This window comes from Nymphaea colorata, chromosome 7, assembly GCF_008831285.2.
Source record: "Nymphaea colorata isolate Beijing-Zhang1983 chromosome 7, ASM883128v2, whole genome shotgun sequence".
Classification (NCBI taxonomy): Eukaryota; Viridiplantae; Streptophyta; class Magnoliopsida; order Nymphaeales; family Nymphaeaceae; genus Nymphaea; species Nymphaea colorata.
The window spans coordinates 5,273,918-5,293,974 of NC_045144.1; the positions used below are offsets into that span (position 1 = coordinate 5,273,918).

The following is a 20,057-nucleotide window of genomic DNA, read 5'->3' on the forward strand; positions in this document are numbered from 1 at the left end:
GGGTCGCCCGTTAGGTTGATGTTGGGCCTGTTTCTAATATTCGCTCATATTGGGATCCTTCTTTCCCGACTTGGTTTTGTTTTCTTGAGGTGTTCTCCTTGTCCATTTGTTTCTTGAAAAACTCCGTACAATGTGATGGTTTAGGGCGGCAACCTACCGGTCATAGGGTTGCTTATATGGTTATCCTACAGTTCTTGTTTCCTTTTCTATATATTGGTTCTAATACATGGTTCAGTCTTCTGATGTCGATTATGAGAGGAAAGTAGATGCTACCTCTCCTGCTTTCAGTGTTTTGGTTTCTTCATTCTCAGGGCCGGTTCTTTTGTGAATAATTTTGTTTGACATTCACATATTGTTTTGTTGTTTGAGGTAGTTAACGTGATTCAAATCTACATGTTTATATGGTTATCCTAAGTGGACCTTAGTTTGTTATGTGTTATTCGGTATATTATTGATAAACTATCATTTTTGTTGAATCAAATGCTAAAATAAACTGCACGTGGTTTGTGTGCTTTTCACTTTACAAGGAAACTATGCGTACTCTTTTAGTTACAAATTCATATAACTGGTCATTTTTTTTAGGTACAAGATCAAGATGTCTATCTCTATATTCCTTTCCTCCGTTTCTGTTGCTGAATTTCTCCAGGTACCACCACTACTACTACTACTCCATATATCCATATTTGAGTTGGAACTTTTTGCTAGCTTTTTAGGTTTCTACGCTTTCTTCTTGTTGAGGTAAGATTCTTTATGCTAAGGAAATAGATTCTGTTTGTTAGGTGTCAATTATAATCACTATTCACGTGCATTTGATAAGGGTCAACTATAATTGCTAATCACGTGCACTGTTTTGTGTGATTTACTAATTTTGGATTTTAGAATTTTGGCCTATAAAGAGTTGGAACTTGTTGCTGGATGCACCTCGTGTGGGATGGATGCATTTGTTTTTGTGTTTAATTTGCTGCACATTGATTGCTTAGTGATAACTATAATTTTGGAAAGTTTGAATATTGACTTGAATGTCAGCATTCACCATAGAATGGGATAAAGGAGGAGCTGTTTGTAATACTGTTCTGGCAACATAAAGATCTGCTAGGATGTAGGCTGAGCAGCTGACGGAACTTGCCCATAATAATTGGTTCTAGCGGTTGTGCACCTATTGTTGGTATAAGACTATAAGTTATATCATACTGATTGTTATGGATTGTTTTTATGTATCACTATCAGTCAATTGTTATCGGAGGAGCTAAGTTTGTGTTTTTCTGACGAGCTGGTCCGAAATTGGTGCCGTGATTATGCTGGAGTGAGGGTTAAAGTTTCCAGGGTTGTCGAAAAATGTTTTACACCCAGTTGACTTCATCTTTGCGAAGAAGAGTCCTCTGAGGACGATCTGGATTGCTGCTCATTTGGAGGGGTTTAACTGGGTCAGCATGCAATATCTTGGACACGAATAAACTGGAAATTTTTATATTAGACGTAAATTACATTAGCGATTTTGGCGTCGATGTATGGTTTGAATATTTACATAACCATATAAGCTAATGGCCAGTCCTCCAAGCAACTTTGACGATGTTTCGACTAGTTTTTGTATATATATATATATATATATATATATATATATATATATAATACTGTAAGTTTCTCTCTAATGATGGTAGTACAGCTGGTTGGGCCTGTTGGTATGTAATGGGTATATGAGCTTTTCAAGAGTTGAAAGTTATAGAATTAATTATACACATTACGTCCGTGTTGTCAAATTTGATTAAATAATTCAGCAAGGCTGAGATTCTGGGAGTGTGATCTCAATCAATAAGCTTTTAGAAATACCATTTTGTCAGGTCCAACTTGTTTTGTGTGTGCAAAATCCGGCTGTAAACTTCTACAACAAGCATGCATGTTCGAATTACTTAAAGGTGCATTACAACCATACGATAAGAGATCCATTTTACTTGACATGAGTGTTAACCTGAACACCTTTCATGATAGATTGAAGGAGGCCAAGAGTTCAACACCGGAATTCATCTCTCAACATATAAATTTGCTTAACCCAGCTTACTTATTCTATTAAACAACTAATATTGGCTTGAAATTGCTAGATTTGGAACTCCCCGAATAACTTTTGCAGGTTTTAACTCTATAACATCATGATGAACAAGTTCTTTTCCTCATGATAATGGCCACATTATATAAGTAATACCAAAGGTGTCTCGCTTGTGATTAACTTTTGTTAGAAAATGATGATGATCCTGTCCTTTTACATCCTATTTCAATGCTTCCTATAGACTTATTCTAGTAAGGCTGCATATTATTGTTGTTGTTGTTTGAATCTATACTTTTTAGAAGGTATATATTCATTTAGTTTATGAAAATGTGGGTATATTCTTATATATATCTTTGTTCTTTGAAAGTCAAAAAGAAATTTCCTTAAAAAGACTTTCGTTCTCAAGATTTCTTGAGATACTAATGGTCCTTTTCATAAACTTTCTTGTTCTTCTCCCGTCGATCGGATGATCAATAGTTTAGAAAATTTGGAAAAACCGCTTACCTAAAAGTCCCCTAATTTGGGAAATTCTGGACAAGAATCTAATGCAGTGAAGCTTCCCCAAAGAAGATTAGTCATCCATCTTCATACTCAAGAAGGTGGGAGGAAAAGCCCTTCACGTCAAAGAGCAGAATTTACTGCTGATGACACCCGATAAGTTCTTGGAGTTGTTGCACTAGTGCAAGCACCTAAAGCCTCTAAATCACTTGTTGCTCCGGACATCCCATATGCACTCTCGAATCTATTGAATCTATCGGTAGTGAGTCTCCCTGTTACGCCCGTAAGTTTTCAAAAAGGCAATTTATGAAATTTTTAAAATTAAAGTGTGTTTTTGAAATACTACATAATATTTGGGTCGATTTTCAAAGTTTGGTGAGAGGGGAGGTCTATTGAGCCCTACCCGCCTCTTTCCTTCTTCAGCGCGGACAAAATTTCTGCCCATTAGCACACAATTTCTTTTTCTTTTTTGTCCTTGCCCGTGGAGAAGGGTCGTCTTCTTCTCGCAGAGGCTCTCCGCATGCAGCTGCTCATTGTTGCAGGTCTGCATCAGCTCCTCTTCCGCATCTCTGTTGAGGTAAGGCGTGGGCTTGCCTCTTTCTATCGCGTTTTGTTTCCAAACAGCCTGTGTTTCCTGTTTGCCTTTCCCCAAATTGCAGCCTTAGTCTTCTTCTTCGCCTGCTTTTAAATCCCATCAATGGAAAAACAGAAAAGCAATAAAGGGAGAGAGAGGGGAAATAATGCAGATTCTGTCATATGAAAAAATGGTTGTTCACCTCGAAAATGCTCTTATCTGTTGTGTTGTTTCGTATGCTGACACAAACTGCTGATCCCCAAACCAAGGCTCCCATGCCCACATATTTTAAAATGATTGGCTCAGTAGAATTGGCTTCACGCTCTCTTTTTATCGCCTTAAGCTCCTTTCTTTTATTAGAGACCTTATTGAAGCAGGAAATGTGGTTAAACTGATGATAAAAAGATGATTCCATACAACATTTCTCGCCTATGATTCCGTCGTTAGGTATTGGCAAGGCTCAGTCACTAACATTTGCTCGAGTGGCGGATTTTCATATATATATATGTATATATATAACAAAGCAAATAGTTGAATATGTTAATGTGAAAATAAATAGACATTGAAGGGCTGATGTGGGCAGTTCATATGTGGCTCCATCAATGATTTGCGTTCAGTTTCAATCAGTGTGGACGGCTTTTCTGTCTTTGCCCCTGATCTCATTCTAATGCATTTGTTTTGCGGTGTTACGGTCTGTTGGATGCCCTTTTAAAAATTTTGAAATTTTAATTAGAAAGCCATTTTGATATTTAAATTTTAACACAAGTACAGTAAAATACTATTTGGTTGTATGATCAAAATATCAAAGTAAAAACGGCTGTATATTGTTAAAATCAATACATTGTTGCAGATGTGATCATCTCGCTATCGGATAAGATAGGAATGCGGCCAAAATTGTTGCTATCAGCTTGTGACTTGTTGGCCACAGCAGTGCCTTCCAGCTATGAACTAGCATGCTTTGGAAAAGGGCCTGCTTACAGCATGGATGCTATATGAATATCGAACTTCCATGCGCTGACGTTTTTCTTTGTTGGTTGCTAAATGCTTTTATGATTTTATCTGTTTAGTTATATTTGGGCCTGTCCATCGTACTTCCTAGCATTAATGACATTATTGGCTTTTGCTTCAAATTGTATGGTTTCATCTCTTATTCTTGCCTAGTTCTAAATATTGCTTAGATCTTTCCTATAATTCTCCTTTTCTTGTATTTGCAGTTATGACTTGTGTCCTAATCTTGCTGATGGCGGGTCAAATTTGTCGTGAGAAAGGGAAGCCTCTATGAGGCAGCACATTGTTGTAGACAAGCTTTAGCAGTCGTTGTCTGGTATGCATTTTTTCCTTTCCTTCTTAGTTGGTGGCTTGCGCTTGTCTAAGACAGCCTTATTGTCCAAAAATGTTTCCCCTTAATGTAGCTCCAATTAATTGTCATACAATATGGTGAAGGTTCATGGTTCCTTACAAGAAGTGAGTTGCTTTGTTCTTTGAAGAGGAAATCTGTTTTCTATAAATTCTATAGAATAGCATAGTTTGATTTCTTTACTAATGTACTTTACATTTGGTTTTCTTTTCATTCGTATTATTCTTGCCTTGTGTGCTTGAGTGTTGTATATTCATCTTGACTGCAAGCATTTTGTCTTTTGATCTTCTTACATGTGATTATAATTTTTTGAATTTTCTGTGACTTTTACTGATCTTTAATAGTTTAATTAGGAGAAAATTGTTTTCTGAGAACTTTTATTATGCTCTACTTTCTACAGAAATTGGGCATAATAAAAAAATACAAAAAAAAAACCAAAATTGTTCAAAAAGTTCTGAATTTTGGTTTTCTAAAATCCTCTACTACTGTAGAGTAAAAAAAATCCTTAGTTTTGGTTTCAACTATTTACATTATAATGTCTTTTAACCCAAATTTGTGAACCTGTCAGAAATCAAAAAGTCTGCCTCTGTTCTATGTCCGAACACTTTTTTACTTTTGCTTTCTGCAGACAGCCTTACATTCAGAGTCTAATAGTGTCCAATCCCATTGTTGTCATTATCATTTCCCTAATGGTTTTACAAAAGCTGCTGAATAGGACTGGTTTATCCTGGGCTTCGATCAAGGAAAGGGAAGAGCCTAACCTAAACCTCTTGCAAAACTTTCAATCAGTTGATGACCTAACATTTATGAGAACTCGTCACCGTTAAACCAACTTTTTATGTAGAATATCATACTTTTATAGGAGAGTTGGTGAAGTTTGTTCTTCTACCCATCTTATTTTCCATTTACCCATCCTGTTTAGGGAGTGGAGTTCTGCCTCCTGGTGATATACCATTTGATGTCAAGAACTTTTGTAAAAGAAAAAGTTTTTAATTTTGTTTAAAACATTTTAAAAATGTCTTCTCTCACAATGATATGTCTTTGCTTTACTCTTGGTATCTTTCCAAGTAGGAGAGAATTTCAAGTTTTTGTTGTCAATCAATGGAAGAGGATAGCTGAAAAAATCTTAGATCTGAACAATAAGAAAAACTCCAATGAAGCTTGAGGAAGTCAAGAATAGGAAATGCTATTGACTCTTGTGTTCAAACATTTGCAATTAACATGAAAATATACTGAGAGAAAAGCCTAGGTAGCAAAATGTGAGTTGAGGGATGGGCTCGGGGCTTGTGTAGTTGTTCCTCTGCGTCAGTAATCGAGAGTACCGAGTAGACATAAAGTTGATTTATGTCTATTTCGCGAAGATAATGACTTATGAACTTTTGGCTCGTCGAAAACCCGTAAGGTGAAGCGGGTTCGACACGTGACAAAGCTACACTTAACCACCAAACCGGTGGAGCTTCGTAGTAGCCTTTGAGGTGGTGAGGTATTCCTTCAAAGGTGAAGGTCGGCCTGAAAAAAAAATGAAAGGAAAAGAAAAATCAAAAGGGATAAAGCTCAATGCAAAAGAAAGAAAAACAAAAAAAAAAACCGAGAGAAAAAAACGAAAGGTGCCTGCCAAGAGATGAAAGACATTGAGGCTGAACTCGTAAGAATTGAATGTGACAATCTATCGTGGATGTGAAATTTTGGGGTCAATATCTGCTCCTTTTTTTATTACCGAAGATGTCGAGGATGATTTCTTTATGTTCACATTTTGGAAATTGGAAGATATCCCTTCTAGAGGTTCGACGACACTGATGCGAAATGAATCCTAATGCTTGTACGGTACTATGGGCAAATGAATGACATATTATTTGCACAACATGAGCACTCAAACTTATGAATTAAAGTGATAATTTTGAACAATTTCAAAGTAAAAACTTGACATCTCTTGTTATGTTTCGAGGTTTTCTAGGCATAAGAGGAACTAACCAATCCCCTTTGGTCTTGAAGGGTGTTTGCCATTTCATTAACAAACCATTGGTCCGCTCATAGAATAGATGAAACTCCTCAAACCTAGTCCACTTATGTTGAATGTGACAATTTGTCCATCTTTCTTCTATCTTAGGAGAGGCAGATCATTTGGGAACCTGACCCATTATTCCATCTTAACCGAGTGTATTCAGCCCATTGAATTGTCTTCAACCTGTATTTCAATGACAACCTAGACTTAGGGTTGAGGATATCATGGATGGAATATTTCTTATCTGTTTTCAAAAGTACTGGTTCAGTTTTGAACTATGACATTTTTGAAAAGTTCTATCCTTTTGAAGTTGCATGAGTTTTGTTTTTGGCTTCATCTAATATTTGTCTTGGCTTGCAATACATGGTTTTTCAAATGGGGGTGGAGTTATTCTTCATTGTCACCAACTACCCACCCATGCCTTTGCTTCAACAGCTGGGTCCTTCATAGTTTTGGACCAGGTTAGTATCCAGTTTCTTCTTGTTTCTTCTTGTCTCATGGTAGTCGAGGCTATTGCAGGAGATGTTTTTCCTACATTCGAGGAGAAGGTGGGTTGAGGTTGGTCCAACATTATATCAGAATGTAAGCTTTTTTAGGCGTGAAAATGACACAGCTAAGGCTTATTTCAGAATGTCATGGAAAGCTTGTTTTTAGATTTGTTATTGGTTTTTGATGTTCTTATCCAGATGTTGTGTAGGTAATGCCCGTGAATTAGAAGGTGAACAGTGATATATATATATATATATATATATATATTCCCAAGAATAATTCCTAATACTTGATATGGCAAGCATTTTATGCATTGCATGAATTCGTGAACTTGATCCTAACATTTTGGGTTTTCCTGAACTTGGTTGCCTGCCAGGCCTGTTGTGGTCGGTGAACCATGAGCCTCTGATGCCTCAACGACAACTTTTCTGGAAAAACCAAAGTAGTTAATACAACTAGAGACAAGAAATTTCCTTTTTATGTTTGTTGTGGTTTAAAGCATATGGAAGATATGACTCAGGGTCTCTGTCATGAACATGTGCGTGTGTCTCTCTCTCTCATACCCAAGTAGAAAGACAGATGTGCACATGCACAAGTACTGAAGAACATGTATTTGATGATGTGCAGCTAGTGCTTGAATTCTTATGGCATTTCTAAAATATCACAATGCAAGTGGATATGGCTGAGTGGTGTATTAGTGCAGCCTAGAAGGCTAGAACTGGGCCCACTGTTCAAATGTGCATATATAGTGTTTTTATTTTCAGAGTTAACATGTCAATTCATACAGTTGAAAGCATGCTTTCTTTTTGTGCTTGTAACTAAATCTTAGTTATCAGATCTAATTGCAGGACCTGCCTTTGGCTGCTCAATTTTATTGCAGGTGGGGCATTTGCATTGTACTCTCTGATATGTAAACAAGCATGTAAAGCTCTGTTTTCTCCAAACCAATTGTCATCTGATGCTCAAGTTCAACTGAAGGTGCCACCTCCACAGCTTGGGATGTCAATAACGATTAAAGAATGGAAGTATATATGCATCATTGTCACTGAAAAGGATGTTCTCGTGTTTCTTCTTGTTGGTACTTCTATGTTTTGACATAAGTGTCCGCTGTCTTTTGATGTCATTGTTGAATTTCTCCAAGATAGTAAGGGTTCAGGTAGTTTGTCATATAGGATTTTAATGCTGTTACTATGTTCTAATTTCTCTTTGTTTTTGACTTTTTTTTATGGAACAGACAATTGCTGTACAGATTACCACAATTATGTTGTGCCTATAAAATATTTCTTTCCTCCAAAATTTCGCACATTTGATGTAGGTTTGCAGAGTTCAAGCTGGACTTTGGCAAGTTCTTGTATGAAAACCTGTATTATAGCATTTTTTTCCTTGTACACATGTGAAAATCTAATTGTAAAGGAAAAGGAAGAAATTGAAGAAACTTGACAAAGTGACTTAAAGTAGAAGAGACCATATTTTCCATATAGGATGTATGCACTAGTAGAAGCAAATTCATGTTCTTTCTTAGAAATGATATGTGCCTCATAGGGAGAGTTACTTATGCAAGTTTTTTGTCCATGCAGTTGTTTGCCACAACATCTCTTTTCTTAGCTGCAAAGTCAGAGGGTCTCCTCATCTCCTAAACACTATTCTGAAGGCTGCTTTTGAAAATTGCCATAAGACAACTTTTCATTTTCCTCCTATTTTCTTTTTGCTGTGAGCATCTGTCGCTTTGGCCTGTTGAAACGATGCTGCAACAGAAGATGCCAAATATTATGAGCTGTTTGGCCGTCATCTTGATCAAAAGAGAAACAAATTATGAATCACAAATGTCATCTTGATCAAAAGGGAAACAAATTATGAAGCACAAGTGTGGAGCAAATTGCTGGCAAACTGATGATATAGACTTGCTGTCACTTTTTTTGTTATATTCTCAAGTCTTTTGAGATTTTTCTTATTTTATTTATTCTTTGACAAAAGTAAATAATATTTGTTTCTAAGCCCAACTGATTGAGTCGTTGAATCAGCCAATTCACCAAATGGGCACCCTAACCAGTTTGATTCACAGTGAGGTTTTTATAACACTGATTAAGACTGTTGTTGACAGGAAATACATTGGTATACATACCAAAACTGGTTTGGAGCACGAGGAGCAAGTCATTGATGCTGTTACACTGACAGACTGGACTTTGTGTGTGGTATTCAGCCTGTATGTGTTCCACTTACCTCAGTTCTTAATAAGCTGTGGATTGGACAAATGTTCTTGTGAATTTGGCTTGGAAAATGGGAAACTTATTAATCCCATTAGGCTATGTTCTCCTGTCTTGTTTTTCTTTGCATGACTATGACTAGGATTAAAAGTCTTCTTTATAGCCATGTATTTTTGTAATCTACTTTCATAGCAATAGTGTCTTGTTTATTGAGTGTAATAATGGTAAATTTGTCTGTTGGTGCAAGGTTGTAGATTCAATCTAAGATGATAAGTTTTAAGTACTTTCTTTACAGTTATGTAATTTATATGTGCAGTTGCTTTTCTACTAACTAGATGTGCACGTATAGATCTTGTTCATGCTGCTAGTGTTCAAAATTCATGGACTACACAATTGATGACATGCCCATTGGTAAGCATTTGTTTTTCATGAAAATCAGTTTTTTAAATTCTACCCATCTTGTTACATGTTAAAAATAATGCATAATTTTTTGCATGATCAGGGGTATAAACATTGGTCTTCATCTTGTTCGATCTTCTTGTTCTTAAATTTTATTTTGCTTATCGGCATTGGGCCTGCATTCCGCGGTTCTGGTTGATATTTTAATGGGTTGGATATGCTCTGATTTGGATCCATATCTAATATGAAAGTTTATGGTTGGACGAAATTATCTTTTTGAGGAAACTGGAAACGCTTTTGCTCGCATATGTCATCATCCATCGGTAGACAGCGGCAGCAGATCACCACCAGTAGGCGTAGGCGGAGACAACTGAGGTACAAGCATCTCTTTCTTTCCAACAGAAATGAGGACTGGCCAAAAAGCCTCGGTTTTGTTTGTTCTCTCTTTCTCTAGACCTCGATCTACAACAACTACTGGAATTCTGCAACAACCTCCATCGATTTGCTTTTCCGATTTTGATTTTTTTTTTCTGAATATCAATTGACGATTGATTAAGTGGTTGCAAGAAATTTTTTTCACTAAGGCGTCTTCCGTTGTCGAAAGGCGTGACCTTTTGTCAAGGGGACCTTGGTTGACAAGGCAGAGAGGTTGTGGCCCTTGCTTGACCTTAGTCTCTGGCAGAAGGTTGTGCTGTTTTTGAAAAGATCAGGACTTGATCCTCTTGAACTTGTGGTTTTAAGGGTTCAATTCTGGATTGAGAAACCAACTGAAGTCATGACCCTTAGGTAAATAGACGGCTCACTGCGTGGTCTCAAATTGCTTGGCTGAATTATTTTCAATGTCCCATAGGTCTGAATTGGTGATATGCCAAAACAAGAATATTTTTTTTTCAAAGCAAATAAACTTCTCATTTATGGTAATTTATCTAAAAGAACCACCACATTGATCGCTTGTTTAGGATTTAAGTTTTCAACAAATATTAAAAAGTTTGTGGAAAATTTTGGAAATGTCTTTGCTATGAAAAAACCAGCTGCTCTGTACCGAGATCGTGATCTGGTCCTGATAACCCATTGTCGTCGGATTGGATCTCAATGTCGACATTTCCATATTTTTAGCAAATGTAGACATTTCCACATTTTTAACATCATTTGGTAGAGGTCCATCTACCCCTACTTGCTAATAAAAAAAAGTCAAACCAAAATCTTTTTCTGTAATTACAAAAGAAAGAACCAAAATGTGCGATTTGGCATTGGCTAATTTGTAGATTTAGATAAGTGATTGTTTTCACATGAAATTTCCTAAAAACGGGGAAACTTTGACACCCGGCAGTTTTTTTGGACGTGCATCACAATTTATTGGGTCAGTAAACACGTATTTGGATATTAATTGGCCGGCAACGGATCCACCGATTTACTGCGAGCATCGGCGTAGGAACGTGGGGTGATGGGGGCTTTTAAAATTCAATCCTAATTCGAATTTTAAGTTATATCCTCTGAATTTTAAAAGCTTTCATACTTTAGTTATAAAAATTATGAATATTGAACATTAATTGGTTAATTTTTTACTAATAACATATTTTAATTGAGTAAACTATTATTTCATGATGATCACTTATTGTAAATTATGTGTTATATATAAAATACCTAGGACTTTTGGACATATTATATGATTATACAAAGTAATTTAATTGATTGATTAAATAAATAATTTTTAATTTGATAAATTAAAACTTTTTTATGAGTTCAAGAGTTTTTTAAGATAATATATTGTTTAAGATTTCCTGCTATATGCATAGAAGAAAATGACATAGTTATGTTATATATTATGAAGAGTTTGCTGCCTCATGTTGCACATGGGCTTATTTATTATACCACAACAAAAAAAAAGTGAGATCATCTGCATGGTATGTACTGACAGAAGACTACTGTTAGTCATATTCTTCAAGTTGAGCAGGAAGGTCATAAGATACAGTAAGGAGATCAGACTTTGGTGCAGTATTATGCCTTGGAAAAGGCTGCTTTGAAAAACTTAATGCTCATAGGGATTTATGTTGTGCCAAACAAAAAGATCATCATAAATAGTTGCTAGATTCCTTATATGTGTCATCTGAATACTCCATGGCCAAAGTTTAGATGTTGACTGCATCTGATGCATCTAATGTTCCGACTCTTGCTTATACCTACAATCATCTAAGTAGGTCTGCAGTCTCTCTTCCTCAATGTCACCTAGAGTCTCAAGCATCTGCTTTAGCAATTTCCTCATGAAGTGATTGAGGCACCTTTTGAGTACTAGAGGAAGGGGTTATGGCTGAGGGGTGTGAAGTAGAGTAAACTTCTGTGTGTGTTTTGTGGCAGGTCTAGGCAACTAGAAGACAGGTGTTGGGACGAGAATGGCTGCCCGCATTTTCCACCACCTAAGCCAAATGCTCTTAGAGCTCAAGTTGCAATACCAGAGATAGAGGCACCTACTGATCCCACTAATGATTCAGTCATTCTGAGCAGGGCTGAAATGATGAATTACAATCTCTTCACCTATCCAGCACCAATTTTCCCATGGTTGGTGTTGCTTGTCGGTAGCATGGATGATGGTTTAACTCATTAAAGTAGTATGTGGTTTATTGATTCAGGAGCATCCAGATATTTATGTGGAAATTGAAATTCATCTTCCAAAGAAAGAAAGTGGAGGGAAAATGATGTTCAGAAATACGTATTAGGTGACAACCAGAGCTGGACCAACAGACAGAGATTCTTCAATATCATAAACTTGAGGGCACCAGGCTTACCAAGAACTCACTCAAGAAAAGCCTCAAATTAGAGGTGCATAAACATGCATTGCTGAAACTTTAAACAGTACAGAATAACAGGCCTTATAGCCGTAAGCAAGGAACTCAAGTCCCTCATTTATAGAAGAAAAGAAAACAAGAAGGATAAAGGAGCTGGCTGTTGGGCCAGCTCCAAAGCAAGAACAATGAAGAATCCAACAGAAACATTATTTCCTTTGATTACCAAGAACTTGGACAGATAAAACCAAGGTGCCCAAAGCTGAAAAGGTTTGAAAAAACAGCAACTGCAGCTAAAGTTGTGATGCAATTGGATCTATTAGAGGTTTTTTGCTGGCTCAACTAACCAAAGCTCTACAACCATATTTAAAAGAAGCTACTCTAACAATAGGAGGAGTTGCCTCTAGACTAACTTGCCAATTGATAAGGTGCTTTTTCCCTTACAATATTTTTGGTTCACCCTCTTCTTCTTTACATTTCAATCTGTGTCAAACATATAAACTTTTTATATTAGATAGTTTAGTTATGTGCAGTTTTAAATTGGTTAGCTCTGGCCAGTTCGGCTAACTGAGCCGAATGTGCTATGTCAGAGAAGCACCCGCACCAGCGCAAATGTCTACATGGATGTGACAGGAGTGCGGCAGCCATTTAGGAGCACCCATGTGATACAGATTTCAATATTGACTTACTATGGTGTCAATAACATTTTCAGGGATTGAAAATCTTTTAGCAACAGTCAATCCTCTTTCTTTTTCTAGACTATATGCCCTTTTAAATATCTAAGCATAATAATTTTAAATCCACAAAAGCCCAACAACCTACAGGCAGTTATGAAGCGATATGAACAAATAAAAAAATAGTATAATACAAGTTAACAATGTTGACATGGCAGTCATATGGAAAACACTTGAATATCCTATTATATCAGCTTTTTAAGCTACAATAATGACACAATTTTCAACAATCAAAATGATGGTTGATGAACAGCTATTAGAGCATAAGTTAGAAGAACACAAAGTCTGGTGCATTAAGTTCTTCGAAAGCACAAAATTGGAAACATAGATATGATAATAATAATATCAAAACTAGCTCTGAGATATTAAAAAAAAAAAAGAAGACTACCTTGATTGTAGCAAAGGTTGCCACCTTCATAAGACAAGCTGTCCCAGTATTCCCCTATAGCAAATGCAGGGTTTGAAGCTTCAATATACTCTTTCACATAATGACCTGAAAATCCCCTGCAAACAACACATTGCTAACTAATGTTTTGCTTCTTTACATACAAATCCGGATTATGAACATTCTGCATCATGTAACCACATGTCCCTATACCCATTGAAAATTTGACACATTGCAAATGAACAATGCCGTGAATATCAGCACGACTAAACCACAGAAATTGAAAGAATAATTAATATGTGAGAAATCTGATCCACCTTACAAAATCAAGGCTCCATCCATCAAAGCCAATATCATTCCGAAGCCAATTTAACCAGACCTTTATATCCTTGCGTACAAATTCCTGTGAATGATCAATATTAGGAGCTGCATGAAAGATATCACCTGCACCAAATGTGGGAGAAGAAAAGGGTTAGACCATTTCTACAAGAAAGCATGAATACAAAAAAATAAAGAAACTATAGTATACCTCACATAAAATACATGAGCATTAAGTACACAATTATTTTATAAATGTTCATGCTTAGAATGCTGTACAGGGGCATTGGTGCAGCATTTTGCAAGTTGCTTTCAAATATTCACCTCTTCTGATCTCATTCATTTGCCCATAGTACCGTACAAACATTAGGATTCATTTCGCATCAGTGTCGTCGAACCTCTAAAAGGGATATCTTTCAATTTCCAAAATGTGAACATAGAGAAATCATCCTCGACATCTTCGGTAATAAAAAAAAAGGAGCAAATATTGACCCCAAAATTGCACATCCACGAAAGATTGTCACATTCAATTCTTGCGAGTTCAGCCTTCATGTCTTTCATCTCTTGGCAGACACCTTTCGTTTTTTTCTCTTGGTTTTTTTTTTTTGTTTTTCTTTCTTTTGCATTGAGTTTTTTTGCCTTTTGATTTTTCTTTTTCTTTCATTTTTTTTTCAGGCCAACCTTCACCTTTGAGGGAATACCTCACCACCTCAAAAGCTACTACGAAGCTCCACCGGTTTGGTGGTTAAGTGTAGTTTTGTCACGTGTCGAATCCGCTTCACCTTACGGGTTTTCGATGAACCAAAAGTTCATAAGTCATTATCTTCGCGAAATAGACATAAATCAACTTTATGTCTACTCGGTACTCTCGATTACTGACTCAGAGGAATAACTACACAAGCTCCGTGCCTATCTCTCAACTCACATTTTGCTACCTACCAAGATCTTACAGAGCATTGTGGCTTTTCTCTCAGTATAATTTCATGTTAAATCCTTGCAAATGTTTGAACACAAGAGTCAATAGCATTTCCTATTCTTGACTTCCTCAGCTTCATTGGAGTTTTTCTTATTGTTCAAATCTAAGTTTTTTTCAGCTATCCTCTTCCATTGATTGACAACAAAAACTTGGAATTCTCTCCTACTTGGAAAGATACCAAGAGTAAAGCAAAGACATATCATTGTGAGAGAAGACATTTTTAAAATGTTTAAGACAAAATTAAAAACTTTTTCTTTTACAAAAGTTCTTGACATCAAATGGTATATCACGAGGAGGCAGAACTCTACTCCCTAAAGAGGATGGGTAAACGGAAAATAAGATGGGCAGAAGAACAAACTTCACCAACTCTCCTATAAAAGTATGATATTCTACATAAAAAGTTGGTTTAACGGTGACGAGTTCTCATAAATGTTAGGTCATCAACTGATTGAAAGTTTTGCAAGAGGTTTAGGTTAGGCTCTTCCCTTTCCTTGATCGAAGCACAGGATAAACCAGTCCTATTCAGCAGCTTTGGTAAAAACATTAGGGAAATGATAATGAGAACTATGGGATTGGATACTGTTAGACTCTGAATGTAAGGTTGTCTGCAAAAAAGTAAAAGTAAAAAAGTGTTCGGATATAGAACAGAGGCAGACTTTTTGATTTCTGATAGGTTCACAAATCTGGGTTAAAAGACATTATAACGTAAAGAGTTGAAACCAAAACTAACGATTTTTTTTACTCTACAGTAGTAGAGGATTTTAGAAAACCAAAATTCAGAATTTTTTGAACAATTTTGTTTTTTTTTTTTGTATTTTTTTATTTTGCCCAATTTCTGTAGAAAGTAGAACAGAAACAATTTTGGTTCTCAGAAAACAATTTTTCCTAATTAAACTATTAAAGGTCAGTAAAAATCACAGCAAATTCAAAAAATTATAATCACATGCAAGAAGATCAAAAGACAAAATGCTTGCAGTCAAGATGAACATACAACACTCAAGCACACAAGGCAAGAATAATACAAATGAAAAAAAAACCAAATATAAAGTACATTAGTAAAGAAATCAAACTATGCTATTCTACAACATTTATAGAAAACAGATTTCCTCTTCAAAGAACAAAGCAACTGATTCTTGTAAGGAACCATGAACCTTCACCATATTGTATGACTATGACAATTAATTGGGGCTACATTAAGGCGAAACATTTTTTGACAATAAGACTGTTTTAGACAAGCGCAAGCCACCAACTAAGAAGGAAAGGAAAAAAAAAAAGGAAGAAAAGGCATACCAGACAACGACTGCTAAAGCTTGTCTACAACAATGTGCTGCCTCATAGAGGCTTCCCTTTCTCATGACAAATTTGACCAGCCATCAGCAAAATTAGGCCACAAGTCATAACTGTAAACACAAGAAAAGGAGAATTATGGGAAAGTTCTAAGCAATATTTAGAACTAGGCAAGAATAAAAGATGAAACCATACAATTTGAAGCAAAAGCCAATAATATCATTAATGCTAGGAAGTACGATGGACAGACCCAAATATAACTAAACAGATAAAATCATAAAAGCATTTAGCAACCAACAAAGAAAAACGTCAGCGCATGGAAGTCCGATATTCATATAACATCCATGCTGTAAGCAGGCCCTTTTCCAAAGCACGCTAGTTCATAGCCGGAAGGCGCTGTTGTGGCCAACAGGTCACAAGCTGATAGCAACAATTTTGGCCGCATTCCTATCTTATCCGATAGCAAGATGATCACATAAATAATGCGTTGATTTTAACAATATGCAGCCGTTTTTACTTTGATATTTTGATCATACAACCCAATAGTATTTTACTGTACTTGTGTTAAAATTTAAATATCAAAACGGCTTTCTAATTAAAATTTCAAAATTTTTAAAAGGGCATCCAACAGACCGCAACACTACAAAACAAATGCATTAGAATGAGATCAGGGGCAAAGACAGACAAGCCGTCCACACTGATTGAAACTGAACGCAAATCATTGATGGAGCCACATATGAACTGCCCACATCAGCCCTTCAATGTTTATTTATTTTCACATTAACATATTCAACTATTTGCTTTGTTATATATATACATATATATATATATGAAAATCCCCCACTGGAGCAAATGTTAGTGACTGAGCCTTGCCAGTACCTAACAACGGAATCATAGGCGAGAAATGTTGTATGGAAACATCTTTTTATCATCAGTTTAACCACATTTCCTGCTTCAATAAGGTCTCTAATAAAAGAAAGGAGCTTAAGGGGACAAAAAGAGAGTGTGAAGCCAATTCTGCTGAGCCAATCATTTAAAAATACGTGGTGGGCATGGGAGCCTTGGGTTGGGGATCAGCAGTTTGTGTCAGCATACGAAACAGCACAACAGATAAGAGCATTTTCGAGGTGAACAACCAGTTTTTCATATGACAGAATCTGCTTTATTTCCCTTCTCTCTCCCTTTATTGCTTTTCTGTTTTTCCATTGATGGGATTTAAGAGCAGGCGAAGAAGAAGACTAAGGCTGCGATTTGGGGAAAGGCAAACAGGAAACACACGCTGTTTGGAAATAGAACGCGATAGAAAGAGGCAAGTGCACGCCTTACCTCGAGAGAGATGCGGAAGAGGAGCTGATGCAAACCTGCGCTACGAGAATGAGCAGTTGCATGCAGAGAGCTTCTGTGAAAAGAAGACGACCCTTCTCCACGGGCAAGAACAAAAAAAAGAAAGAAATCGTGTGCTAATGGGCAGAAATTTTGTCTGCGCTGAAGAAGGAAAGAGGCAGGTAGGGCTCGATAGACCTCCCCTCTCACCAAACTTTGAAAATTGACCCAAATATTATGTAGTATGTAAAAAACACACTTTAATTTTAAAAATTTCATAAACTGCCTTTTTGAAAACTTACGGGCATAACAGGGAGACTCACTGTCGATAGATTCAATAGATTCGAGAGTGCATATGGGATGTCCGGAGCAACAAGTGATTTAGAGGCTTTAGGTGCTTGCGCTAGTGCAACAACTCCAAGAACTTATGGGGTGTCATCAGCAGTGAATTCTGCTCTTTGACGTGAATGGCTTTTCCTCCCACCTTCTTGAGTATGAAGATGGATGACTAATCTTCTTGGGGAAGCTTCACTGCATTAGATTCTTGTCCAGAATTTCCCAAATTAGGGGACTTTTAGGTAAGCGGTTTTTCCAAATTTTCTAAACTATTGATCATCTAATCGACGGGAGAAGAACAAGAAAGTTTATGAAAAGGGCCATTAGTATCTCAAGAAATCTTGGAGAACGAAAGTCTTTTTAAGAAAATTTCTTTTTGACTTTCAAAGAACAAAGATATATATAAGAATATACCCACATTTTCATAAACTAAATGAATATATACCTTCTAAAAGGTATAGATTCAAACAACAACAACAATAATATGCAGCCTTACTAGAATAAGTCTATAGGAAGCATTGAAATAGGATGTAAAAAGACATGTTCATGATCTTTTTCTAACAAAAGTTAATCACAAGCGAGACCCCTTGGTATTACTTCTATAATGTGGCAATGATCATGAGGAAAAGAACTTGTTCATCATGATGTTATAGAGTTAAAACCTGCAAAAGTTATTCGGGGAGTTCCAAATCTAGCAATTTCAAGCCATTATTAGTTGTTTAATAGAATAAGTAAGCTGGGTTAAGCAAATTTATATGTTGAGAGATGCATTCCGGTGTTGAACTCTTGGCCTCCTTCAATCTTATCATGAAAGAAGTTCAGGTTAACACTCATGTCAAGTAAAATTGAGCTCTTATCGTATGGTTGTAATGCACCTTTAAGTAATTCGAACATGCATGCCTGTTGTAGAAGTTTACAGCCAGATTTTGCACGCACAAAAACAAGTTGGACCTGAAAAAATGGTTTTTCTAAAAGCTTATTGATTGAGATCGCACTCCCAGAATCTCAGCCTTGCTGAATTATTTAATCAAATTTGACAACACGGAAGTAATGAGTATAATTAATTCTATAACTTTCAACTCTTGAAAAGCGCATATACCCATTCCATACCAACAGCCCAACAGGCCCAACCAGCTGCACTACCATCATTAGAGAGAAACTTACAGTAAATATATGTATATCATATAATACTTCTACAAAAACTAGTCGAAACATCGTCAAAGTTGCTTGGTGGACTTGCCATTAGCTTATATGGTTATGTAAATATTCAAACCATACATCGACGCCAAAATCACTTTATCCTTTTAATGTAATTTATGTCTAATATAAAAATTTCCAGTTTATTCATGTCCAAGATATTGCATGCTGACCCAGTTAAACCCCTCCAAATGAGCAGCAATCCAGATCGTCCTCAGAGGACCCCTCTTTGCCAAGATGAACTGGGTGTAAAACATTTTTTGGCAACCCTGGAAACTTTAACCCTCACTCCAGCATAATCACGACACCAATTTTTGGACCAGCTCGCCAGAAAAACACAAACTTAGCTCCTCCGATAACAATTGACTGATAGAGATACATAACAACAATCCATAACAATCAGTATGATATAACTTATCGTCTTATACCAACAGCAGGTGCACAACCGCTAGAACCAATTATTATGGGCAAGTTCCGCCCGCTGCTCAGCCTACATCCTAGCAGATCTTTATGTTGCCAGAACAGTATTACAAATAGCTCCTCCTTTATCCCACACTATGGTGAATGCTGACATTCAAGTCAATATTCAAACTTTCAAAAATTATAATTATCACTAAGCAATCAAATGCGCAGCAAATTAAACACAAAAACAAATGCATCCATCCCACACTAGGTGCATCCAGCAACAAGTTCCAACTCTTTATAGGCCAAAATTCTAAAATCCAAAATTAGTAAATCACACAAAACAGTGCACGTGATTAGCAATTATAGTTGACCCTTATCAAATGCACGTGAATACTGATTATAATTGACACCTAACAAACAGATTCTATTTCTTTAGTATAAAGAATTTTACCTCAACAAGAAAAAGCGAAGAAACCTAAAAAGCAAGCAAAAAGTTCCAACTCAAATATGTTTATATGTAGTAGTAGTAGTAGTAGTAGTGGTACCTGGAGAAATTCAGCAACAGAAACCAAGGGAATAAAGAGATAGACATCTTGATCTTGTACCTAAAAAAAATGACCAGTTATATGAATTTGTAAACAATATGTGAATGTCAAACAAAATTATTCACAAAGAACCGGCCCTGAGAATGAAGAAACCAAAACACTGAAAGCAAGAGAGGTAGCATCTACTTTCCTCTCATAATCGACATC

The 20,057-nt window shown here is 36.4% G+C and overlaps 3 long non-coding RNA genes across 8 annotated transcripts in view; 2 read left to right on the forward strand and 1 right to left on the reverse strand.

Moving 5' to 3' along the window:
* Window positions 1–9,468, forward strand: part of LOC116258172 (uncharacterized) — a 37,410-nt gene extending 27,942 nt beyond the window's left edge. The window contains exons 2-5 of one of the 4 annotated variants that reach the window (XR_004173618.2): window positions 583–646; window positions 4,328–4,437; window positions 6,860–6,933; window positions 7,798–9,468. This is a non-coding gene — a long non-coding RNA (uncharacterized LOC116258172). The remainder of the gene's footprint in view (window positions 1–582; window positions 647–4,327; window positions 4,438–6,859; window positions 6,934–7,797) is intronic. The other 3 variants (XR_004173617.2, XR_004173615.2, XR_007573842.1) reach the window with 3 other exon arrangements.
* LOC116257465 (uncharacterized) overlaps window positions 1–20,057 on the reverse strand; it is a 47,246-nt gene that overhangs the window by 18,097 nt on the left and 9,092 nt on the right. The window contains exon 1 of one of the 2 annotated variants that reach the window (XR_007573840.1): window positions 19,851–19,912. The exons of the other annotated variant lie outside the window; for it this stretch is intronic. This is a non-coding gene — a long non-coding RNA (uncharacterized LOC116257465). Of the gene's footprint in view, window positions 1–19,850; window positions 19,913–20,057 lie in introns of those variants that run through there. 2 annotated transcript variants of the gene reach the window in all.
* Window positions 9,567–20,057, forward strand: part of LOC126410225 (uncharacterized) — a 13,249-nt gene continuing 2,758 nt past the window's right edge. Inside the window, exons 1-3 of one of the 2 annotated variants that reach the window (XR_007573844.1) lie at window positions 9,567–9,576; window positions 9,846–9,939; window positions 11,920–13,582. This is a non-coding gene — a long non-coding RNA (uncharacterized LOC126410225). Of the gene's footprint in view, window positions 9,577–9,845; window positions 9,940–11,919; window positions 13,583–20,057 lie in introns of those variants that run through there. The other variant, XR_007573843.1, reaches the window with a different exon arrangement.